General features: G+C 34.9%; 1 protein-coding gene across 1 annotated transcript in view; it reads right to left on the bottom strand.

The window, feature by feature from the left end:
• pcdh15a (protocadherin-related 15a) overlaps positions 1-12,101 on the bottom strand; it is a 231,075-nt gene that overhangs the window by 180,122 nt on the left and 38,852 nt on the right. The window lies entirely within an intron of this gene.

Below are 12,101 nucleotides of genomic sequence, written 5' to 3'. Positions count from 1 at the left end.
GGGGCGTTAGTGTCAGCAGCAGTGAGAAGAGAAAAGAAGAGAAGAAAAGGAAAGATACATATGAGAAGAAAGACAGCAAGAGAAAGGAAAACAGAGACTAATGTACAGTACAGGGCTGTGCGCAATTCATAACAGAACTGGGAATGCCTTTTAAATACAAACCCAATTCCTAAATTTGATAATTAAAATGAAATGAAATTTAAAGATTTTAGTAATGCAGTTCCTAGTTTTAAAGTCACATTCTATAAAAGCCTCTGCTAAAAGACAATGTAAATATATTTCATTTTCAGCATGAATTTATATATTTGCGATCATAGATACATCATATTGGTTATAACATGAGGTATGATATATATATATATATATATATATATATATATATATATATATATATATATATATATATATATATATATATACATGGCCAAAAGGGTTGTCCGACTTAGGAAATTTGGCTTCTTCGCACTTTATTCAAACTTTAAATTATATATGTATTAATATATTTTGTATGCATGTTGTGAAGTTGTGCCTGGAGTGTAAAACTAATGTAGGCATTCCACGTCCAAACTGTATCATTTGTCATGATTCAATAAAACATACAGAATTGTGTGGACGCCATTGCCTCCTGCATTCTATGTGGATGTTAATTGAATTCAAAGTCAGACTCAAGAATTGAAAAAGAGCCATTTTGAGCCTCGGTACAGTAGCAGGCATTTTTTTACTGACCATGATACAGCACTCTCACACACATACATCAACAATGTCATCCACACATCAATTAGCTTTAAGTGTCTGAGACGAATCACCTTACACTCTGAGTCATGAGGGCAAGAGATGCCAGAGGATACACACAAAGCAGATACTGTTCCCCCTTTACCGTATGCCGCCTAACTCTTCTTACGCAACTAAGCACCAGTTGGCAGGTGAGAAGCAGGAGATTTTCTTCCCATTAATTATTGATCACCTCAGGCTTTTATCCTGATCAACTAAGGGTGTGAATATGAATACATTTTAATTTAGTTGTACGTGTGTATAATGATAATAAAAGGCATTCATGAGTGAGTGAGTGAGTCAGCAGGTAATTGATTCAATTCACTGGCTTTCAATTCGAATCAAAAGCTATTTTTGTCAGTCAGAATGACGTGATTTTAACTCAGAATAGTGATTCAATTCAGTGACCTAAATTTATAGTAAATAATTTTGAGTTCAGAATTTAACCATGTGGTAATCTATCATGATGAAACCGATCAGGTTACAACCTCATTATCTGTTACCCAAATAAAGGTAAATGTTGTCAACATTACTGGAAAACCAGACAAGTTGCAGAAGATGTAGATTTTGTTACAGCATTTGGGCAGACACAGTGAAATTCTGTATCCCGCTGGTCCATTTCAGTAAACCACATGGCTCATGAGGCTTCACTGCACTGCCTGCTTGGGGGAACAAACATACCGACAAAATATATACCCTGAATGCACTGTAAGTTGCTTTGGAAAATTGCTTCTAGGAAATTAATAAATTTAAATGTTTCCACTCAGTTAGAATGATATGCTGCAGTACACTCAAAATTAAAGGGATAGTTCACCAAATAATAAAAAAAAATGATCCCATGATTTACTCACCCTCAAGCCATCCTAGGTGTATCTTATTTCAGACAAACACAAACGGAGTTATATTAAAAAAACATCCTAGCTCTTACCAAGCTTTATAATGGTAGTGAATAACGGTCCAGATTTTGAAGTCCAAAAAAGTGCATCCATCCATCATAAATGTAATCCATACGACTCCAGGGGGTTAATAAAGGCCTTCTGAAGCAAAGCGATGGGTTTTTGTAAGAAAAATATCCATATTTAAAACTTTATAGACTAGCTTCAGGCAGACGGCCTACGCAAGTCGATTTACAGCAAAAGAGTAAACCCTGATGTGATGTATGACGTAGGATGTAGGAGTTGTGTAAGGTTTGACGCCTCTCGCGGTTCAAACAAATAGGGCTGGGCAACAAACTCAAGCTCCTCTTCTTTTATATCGGAATCCTTCGACATTTCTTTTTTAAGAATTCTCGTTTTAGACGTCTAATTTGTGACCGGTGTTTTGTTTTGCTCTATCCTCTGCTCTTCCCCGTACATCAATACGTTATGCGTCAGGTATGGGGTTACTCTTTCGCCGTAAATCGATGCATACAGCCGTCTGTTGGAAGCTAGTTATTTTAGTTTTTGCTGTTTTAGATATAGATATTTTCCTTACTCAAACACATCACTTCACTTCAGAAGGCCTTTATTAACCCCCAGGAGCCGTGTGGAGTACTTTTATGATGGATGGATGCACTTTTTTGGGCTTCAAAATCGTGTCCCCTATTCACTGCCATTATAAAGCTTGGAAGAGCCAGGACATTTTTTGTTTTAATATATCTGTATTCATCTGAAAGAAGAAAGCCATATACACCATGGCTTGAGGGTGAGTAAATCATGGGCTAATTTTCATTTTTGGGTGAACTATCCCTTTAAAGAGATAATATCATGAAAAGCCAAATTACCCTTTGTTCTTTTGAACATAAAATTAGATCAAATAAACACATATTACATAATATGGATAGATGGATGATGGATGAGTGGATAGATAGATAAATAGATCTATCCACAAGACCATCTATTGAAACTATAACAGAAAAAACATGTGTAAGCTCTGTTAATCATTTCACATGCAAATAGGGCATTTATATGAGTCTTAAAGCCATAGAAAAAAAAAAAAAAAAGTCTATTTATATCTAAAGGTCATTGAGAGGCTGGAAATGGGCATGATAAACTTCCTTAATAACCTTCCTTAAAGCTGCAGTCCGTATTTTTTTCCTCTTTGTTGCCATCTCTGTCCGAAATCTGCAATTGCAGTTATTCGCGGAATTATCAACTTTACGTGGGTTGTGCCTCGGCGCGGCACAGCGCGGATTAATCCAATGTTTTGAGGAGAATGTGAATGTGAATGTGAGAATGTGAATGTGAATCAAAATGTTAATGTGTCATTTAATGCCCTAAATGATATTATCCTTGTTTTCGCATGGGCCCAGTTGCAGTCTATTTTTTTTTTCTGTAGCCTGAATTCTTTTGCATTTTACAAAGAGTGAATCTCCAGTTGTAACTGGTGATTGTCATTTGAACCTTTTTGGATCCGCCATCAAATTGATAAGTTTAATTATATCAAGTGCTGTGAGAAAAGGCTATAAATCTCCACCTCCAACATCCTCAAACGCAACATAGCCTACTAGCCGAGACTCCTTCTTTATGTGTACGGATGTGACGTAATGATGCAAAGACATGCTCGAATTTCCTACGGAAATCCACCAGTACCACTGGAGTTAAAAACATTATTACAAGCTTATCGTTTGGAATCGAGCAAGCAGAGAGTTTTGAAGAACCTTTCAGTGAACAGTTCTTAAACCCCCCCCCAAAAAAAAAAATATATATATTTTCTCTGAAAATAGGGATTTCAAAAAATTCTTTGTTAAAGTGTTATAAGCAATGAAACAAGCCAACCAGCTACGAGGTGAATCATAACATTAAAAACTTTGATTTGAAGCAAAAAAGTAATTGAAAATCGGAAAAAATACTTAACAGCTTTAGTGATAGAAAGAACAACAATCCCATGAAGCATTGCGAACAGCATTACCAAATTAAAAACGATGGAGAAATATTAAAAAAGTGAATAATATTTATATTTATATTTATATTTGGGGGTGGTGGGGCAATGGATAAGACACATGCCTTTGATGTGAGAGACCCGGGTTCGAATCCACTGTGAGACACCAATGTGTCCCTGAGCAAGACACTTAACCCCTAGTTGCTCCAGAGGCGTGCGACCTCTGACATATATAGCAATTGTAAGTTGCTTTGGATAAAAGCGTCAGCTAAATGAATAAATGTAAATATATATAAAAAAAAGTTTTAAATTTACTGCAAAATATGCATATACTACATACTACATTCAGATATTTAAGTATGTTGGTGCTTCATGGGAGTGGGTGGAGCTAACAAGATCTTTTGGCATGTTTCGAATCTCTGATTGGTGTTATTTTCTGCACAGCATCATGGATTGTGTAGTTTTTCACCACAAATTTAGCTGTTAAACATGATACTATAAAAAATAAGTGGTAACACTTTAGTTTAGGGTCCAATTCTCACTATTAACTAGTTGCTTATTAGCATGCATATTACTAAGATATTGCCTGTTTATTATTAGTACTTATAAAGCACATTTGAATGCCTTATTCTGTATGGCCATAATCTACATCCCACCCAATACCTAAACTTAACAACTACCTTACTAACTATTAATAAGCAGTAATTTGGAGTTTATTGAGGCAAAATTCGTAGTTAATAGTTAGTTAATAGTGAGAATTTGACCCTAATCAAAAGTGTGACCAAATAAGTCGAAATAATGAAGGCTGATGGCTTTAACAGAAGTCAATATCATCAATTAAAAACGGTCTTTGGTGTTTTATGCCCCCAACTGCGCCTTCCAGGCAGCGAGGGGATGGGTAGGTTTAAGGTTGAGGGTAGGGTTAGCTGCCTCTAAGGAGCCATTGGGGGCTTAAAACACCATCGAGCATTAAAAACCTTGTAAAAACCTCATATTTCCCTTGAGCTAATTTGCTAATTTGCTAATTTGATACTCCACATCACATTAAATAACTTTAATAAGACCTCATCCTGCTTAGAACTCTAATTTTGACATTACATAGGAGGACTCTGCAGGACTTTTTCCCTCCTTTTCTGAGTTTACTCCGAAAGATCTAGCCCACTTCTGCCTCAATTAGAACACGTCTTCATCTGCTGAGGAGAAAAGAGGCTCCGTTGCTTCTTTGATAGACACAAACTCAACAGAGCAACTAGGGCACAGACGCACTTCCACCCAGCATCAAACAGCAGCTAATCTTCTGTAAGCTCTGTTTACTATAGTAGCTTTCTACACCCAGAATGCTTCTAGTTACCCTTTTAAAGGAGACTATTCTGTGCTGCCATGCCTTTTAGAGACTCAGGACAGAGTTTATTAAAGATGACTTTTGTGATGTCAAAAGCAAGGAGAGACTTTTAATTAAAGGAGAGGTCAGGAAACATCACGTGGCTCTGAGACAGACCCCACTGTGAGTCGCGAGACAGACAGTGAGCACCAACACATAATCTGTCTTACTTTCACATACAAAAACAGCACTGATGACAGTTTAGACTTCCACTGTGGGATTTAATGAGTGGGTCATCACCCAAAAATGGGTCACATGTCTGTTTTGATGGGATCAGGGAAAAACAATGTTAAAGCCAAATAATAAAATTAAACTTTTATGCAATTCCCTGCATGGAGAAGTTGCATGACCATGACATGAAAGGATAAAAGTAAATTTGACCCAAATTAAATAAAGGTTTACTTGCAATGGCAAAAAAAAAAACTAAAAACAAAAACATGGTTATTGAATTAATGGATACCAAGACCATGAAACCATCTATACCGAAGTCAATGTCAAGAACTATAGGCTCGTGAGATGGTAGACACCTGAAAAACATCGGTGAGAGAGAGTGAGTCAAAGAGCAGATGTATCTCTCAATCTTCATTTGCACACAAAGAACAGGGCTTAATAATAGCAGAGCAGACAATACTCAGCCTCCCATCCATTCAATGAGCAGAAAATCATGCTGATAGCAATCATGCTCTCTAAATTCTTATTGCTGTAATGTATAAATATTTTATTTTTGTTCTGTAATTCTCATTATTGTCCTATTATACTGTATATAAAACCTGTAGCTGTGGTTTACTTTTTTTTGCTACATAATTCTGTCAGATAAATAGTTCCCTCATATTTAAAAGCTAACAAATATTGAATATTTTCCTCATATTTTATATCACACACACTTTAAATATATTTTTATTTTATACACTGTCTATATATATAAATACATATATATATATATATATATATATATATATATATATATATATATATATATATATATATATATATATATATATATATATATATATAATACAAGAAGCTTCTAGAAAGAACTAAGACTCAAAACATGTAAAGACTGTAAATCACACTACTGCTGCTGTTGACTGTTTGACTAATGCTGAAAATTTCTTGTCTTTTTAAACTATTCATTAAAAGAACCTCGTAAATGACAATGAGAGTCGGGACGCAAAAATCGATCGTTTCATCTCGCATAGTGTGTCATAGTGGACGGCAACCGACACCGCATCTGCGACGCTTCACGACATCACAACAGCACGACTAGCATGTTTAATTTTCTCAACGGGTTCCGTCACCTCTGTGAAGTTGACCAATAGGAGCGCAGAAGCTTTTCCATACACAGTTTTCAAACTTGGCGAAATGAGAGAGAGATGATGGTATTGGTGCTGCGATAAATTAATTCCCTTCTAGTTAACTGGAGATATTTTATTTATTTTTATTAGGTACATCCGTGCCGCTTTGGCCAGGTGGTATTTAAAGCATAGGAGGCGGTACGCTTTAGATTCTAGAGAGCGTTTGATTGGACAGAAGATGTGATGAGAAGCTGAAGGCTGCGGTGATGTCGTTAAAATCCATGATCCATTTTAGCAGAAGTGAGAGACTGTAAGTTTTGAATGCTTATATCTCCTAAATGCGAATTTTGTCATTGTTTTGTAACACACCAACTTATTCATAACCTTAAGGCTAACATTTTCATACTAAAAGCTAAAAAACTTTTGACAATTTTGATTTCAGTAGGCCTTTAACCTACTGAAGGCCTAACACGCCGCTCTTGTAGTTTGTTTACGCTCTTGTTTCCAGAAGTCAGTCGCAAGTTCTGCCTTCTCCATAACAGTCTGAACCTGGCATTGGGTTTACCTGATACATCTTTAAAAAATCCTGTTAAAATGTAAGTATCAAATATGATACATCAGGTTTTTGAGGATTGTTAATTTGTGCATCTCTCAATCGTCATTGTACTGCACTGCAATATGCTAGGGCTGTCAAACGATTAATCGCGATTAATCGCATCCAAAATAAAAGTTTGTTTTTACATAATATATGTGTGTGTACGGTGTATAATTATTTTCTATATATAAATACTCACACATGCATGTATATATTTAAGAAATATTTGCATGTATATACTGTGTATATATATTTATATTATATATAATTTATATTATATATAAATATTTTATATATAAATAACACATTTTTCTTAAATATATATGCATGTGTGTGTATTTATATATAGAAAATAATTATACTCCATACACACACATATATTATGTAAACACAAACTTTTATTTTGGATGCGATTAATCGCGATTAATCGTTTGACAGCCCTAGTTTACACTCAACAAAAAACACGTGCAATCTTTCTAAAATATGTTGTCTAAAGATTCAATAAACTTTGAATCTTTTCATTTAAGAAATATTATATTATATTATATTATATTATATTATAGGTTTACAATACATATACTCTACACATGTAACAGAAAAGGATAATGAAAGCAGATGAGGGTACTCATTTCCTAAATGATGATTTGCAAAACAACAAAAAAAAACTTACAAAAATTACATTTACATACCAAAAAAAGAAAAGAAAAAAACCCACCTTGCAGCATTCAATTTCCACAGTGTGCACTTTTTATTACATTAACTGATGTCATATGATTTTGTTTGCAGAATTTGGACAAACTGCTGAGTGGGTAAACAGCGCGCGCGCACACACACACACACACACACACACACACACACACACACACACACACACACACACACACACACACACACACACACACACACACACACACACACACACACACACACACACACACACACACACACACACACACACACACACACACACACACACACACACACACACACAGCAAAACAGCTTATGGCTTGATCCTCTTATCTGAGAGGCCAGAACAAATCCTGAAAAGCTAAAAGCTAAAGCTATAGGTTGAGGTCTGGAGTTAACACGACTAGAAAGAGCATGATCAATCATGACAACAGAACACACTCTCACTGCTCTGGATCACAGTCACATGATTCAAACGCATCGTGAAAAGTCTTTGAAATTATGTGACGAAGGCATGAACAGCATGTGAGAGAGGCAAAGGTGGGTCATTCTCAGGATAATTCTAATTTGTCTCCCCATGACTTACAGGAACAATAACTTCACATGATCTCACAGCTTTAATACATAGCTGTGTTTACTGTGTAGTGCAAAAAAAAACAAAAAAAAAAAACTATTGGTAGCAGATTTCATTCCTATTAAAATGTTTCACCTTTCATGTGCCTACAGTTCTTGTCATTGAAGACCCTCAAACCTTATATAATATATGTAATATTATTATATAATGTTCTATCCCACTACATACATACATACATACATACATATATATATATATATATATATATATATACAGTATATATATATATATATACATATATATACTGTATATTATAAGGATGCTTAAGCTAGTTTTACATTATAAGATCACGCCTTTTATCCGTGCAAATGCTTTTAAACCATTAAAGTGCGATAAGACACAAAAAACAAAAGAGAACACAGTGCTGTACTGTGCTGTACTCCTGTCTGTGGGACACTGACACACACGACTCATGCGCACACAATACCACTTCATACAGCGTGTCGGACGCATTGAGTTCTCTTGCATGCAAATATATAATTGAATGTTAGGTGCAACTAATCGTGATTGATTACAGATAAAATGTGTGATTAATTAGTTTTTTTTAAACATATATATATATATATATATATATATATATATACAGACCCTTTCCAATTTCCATAATTCCATTCAAAACGTTAAAGTTCCATAGATCATAGATTCAGGGCCCACAACTTAAACGATTTCAAGTATTTAGTTGTTTATTTGTACATAATTTGGGCTTCCAGCTCATAAAACCCACGAAAACAGGATTTCAAAAAATTTGAATATTACATGAAATCACACAGTAATTACACAGTGATACCATGGTCATTGAACCAAGTTTTGGTTCTTTTGGCAGTGTGGGCAGGTGCAAATCCTGCTGGAAAATGAAGGAAGCATGAAGTGCTCTAAAAATGTCCTGGTAGACGGCTGCGTTGACTCTGGATTTAATAAAGCACAGTGGACCAAAGTCCTCTTTTCTGATGAGAGCAAATTTTGCATCTCATTTGGAAACCAAGGTCCCAGAGTCTGGAGGAAGAATGGAGAGGCACACAATCCAAGATGCTTGAAGTCCAGTGTGAAGTTTCCACAGTCTGTGTTGGTTTGGGGAGCCATGTCATCGGCTGGTGTTGGTCCACTGTGTTGTCCACTCAACGCAGCCGTCTACCAGGACATTTCCAGAGCACTTCATGCTTCCTTCAGCAGACAAGCTTTATGGAGATGCTGACTTCATTTTCCAGCAGGATTTGCACCTGCCCATGCACATGTAATATTCTAATTTTTTGAAATCCTGTTTTCGTGGGTTTTATGAGCTGGAAGCCCAAATTATGTACAAATAAACAATTAAATACTTGAAATCGTTTAAGTTGTGGGCCCTGCATCTATAATCTATGGAAGTTTAACGTTTTGAATGGAATTATGGAAATAAATAAACTTTTCAATGATATTCAAATTTTTTGGAAAGGGTCTATATATATACAAAAGTCAATGTCAAGAACTATAGGCTTGTGAGATGGTTAGACACCTGAAAAACATCGGTGAGAGAGAGTGAGTCAAAGAGCAGATGTATCTCTCAATCTTCATTTACACACAAAGAACAGGGCTTAATAATAGCAGAGCAGAAGATACCAGCCTCCCATCCATTCAACGAGCAGAAAATCATGCTGATTCCCAGCATGCCCTCAAATGTTTCTCTGAACGATTAGAAAAGCAGGAGAAATCTACAGCTAAGAATTTAGAACCATAATAACAAAGCATGCAGACACTGCTCAACAACAAAAGCAAAAAAAAAAAAAATAGATAAAAAAAAGAATGAAACATGGCAATGGAAAAGGCAGTTTACCACAGTTTTTCCTTTATAAATACAGAAAAAAAGTAGACTAATAGAAAGTAAGAAATACATTTAGTAAGGTCTATGCTTAAAAAAAAAAAAATGGAAATGTAAAAATAACACAAAACACACTTTTCAAAATATTCTCTGTAAATGTAATACCTTTTTTGTGACGTTATTTTATAACAACAAGGAACATTTGCGCTCTAAATTCGTATTGCTGTAATGTATAAATGTTTTATTTTTGTTCTGTAATTCTCCTCAAGTATATCCTAATATACTGTACGTAAAACGTGTAGCTGTGGTTTGCCTTTTTTTGCTAAATAATTCTGTCACATAAAGACTTCCCTCATTTTTAAAAGATAAAAATATAGAATATTTTCTCATATTTTATATCACGCATGCATCATGCATGCACACACACACACTATAAATATATATTTATTTTATACACTTTTTGCCTTGTTATTATTAGAATTGGGGGTGAAAATGTGCTTCAAAATTTTCAAAACATCAGTGTCAGAGTTCTTTAATCAACATATTTATTTATTTATTTAATTAATTGTTTTGGGGGGGAAATGATATGATCCAGACATGTTTTGTGAGGTTCACTAAGGTTGAATTTGCTTCTGGATTTACATGACATATTTTAGCACATTATTCCTAATGTGTGTCTGTCATAATAAGTACCTAAAGTATGTGACTCAAACCAAGAAATGAAGTGTATACTGGCTATTTGCATTGCTCTGCTTTAGCCCTGCTGTTTCACAGGGGCTTTAGTGCTTTGTGAATGTGAAAATCAGCTCAGATGGATTTAGATTGTGTGACTTACCCAGTCAAGAACTCTCACTTTGATCCTGATAAACTCTTGGCTGCTTAACACAGCGGGTCTGGGATTTCTGTTCTTTGGTTGTGTCTGAGTGGGCAAAATATTTCCTACGAATAAAACAAGCAGCTAAAAGAAATGTGAAATTCAGCTTTTCTGCCTAATAATAAACAGCTTTAAAGAGCACTGACGCTAATAAGACTCACTGGTGTATTTAAACCACAGAATCACTGTGACATTAGACTGTAGTGTTTCTTGAGCAAAAAAGGCAAAATGTTGATGTGCTTTTGAATGCTTTTCCTGTTTTGGTGTCTATCTAGCTTTTTCTGTCCTATGTCTGAAAGTGACATTTTTTGTGGTCTGACACAGTTTTGTGGTCATATGCTACATATGTACACTTCCTTTCAAAAGTTTATGGACTGTAATATTTTTTAGGTTTTTTGGGGAAAAAGCAATCTTATTCTGCCTAAAGCTGCATTTATTCGATAAAACAAAATAGTAAACCAGTAATATTGTTGAATATTATTACAATTTTAAACAACCATTTTCTATTTCAAATGTATGTTAATGAATATTAAAATGTCATTTATTTCAGTGATGGCAAAGCTGAATTTTCAGCATCATTACTCCAGTCTTCAGTGTCACATGACCCTTCAGAAATCATTCTAATATGCTGTTTTGCAGCTTAAGAAAAATGTATTAATATTAATACAGTTGAGATATACATTCGAAATGAACAGCATTACCGTACATAAATAAATACATCTAATTCACTTTTTTCATTAACTAAAGTGAACAATTTAAAAGTCATTATGTCGTGTTTGATCAATTGATGTGTCCTTACTGAATACAAGTATTAATTTCATTAAAAAAAAAAAAAAACTTTGATCAATTGGAAAATCTAACTTTTGAACAGTATAGTGTACTTCTAAACATTGACATAACTATAAACATTTAACATATACAGTCTCTTCAAGGCATCTTAGGGGAATTGGCACAATAAGGCCCTGTTTACACCTGGTATTAAGATGCATTTTGGTCGATCGGATCACAAGTGAACGACTCTAAATATAGATGTAAATAGGCTCTAAAACGTTTTGAGCTTGTCCACTATCGGCCACTTCCAGAGGTAGTCGAAAATGCATTAGACCGGATTGCTTTTGTAGTGTTAGACGCTCCCTGCTCATGTAGGTTCAATGTGTTCAAACAGCTGCAAAAGACACCCTACTCTCCAGCTACTGACCAACAGTAATGCGT

Source organism: Squalius cephalus (genome assembly GCF_949319135.1).
Source record: "Squalius cephalus genome assembly, chromosome: 21".
Taxonomy (NCBI): Eukaryota; Metazoa; Chordata; class Actinopteri; order Cypriniformes; family Leuciscidae; genus Squalius; species Squalius cephalus.
The sequence above is the reverse complement of the archived record's forward strand: the minus strand, read 5'-3'. Positions and strand labels throughout refer to the sequence as shown.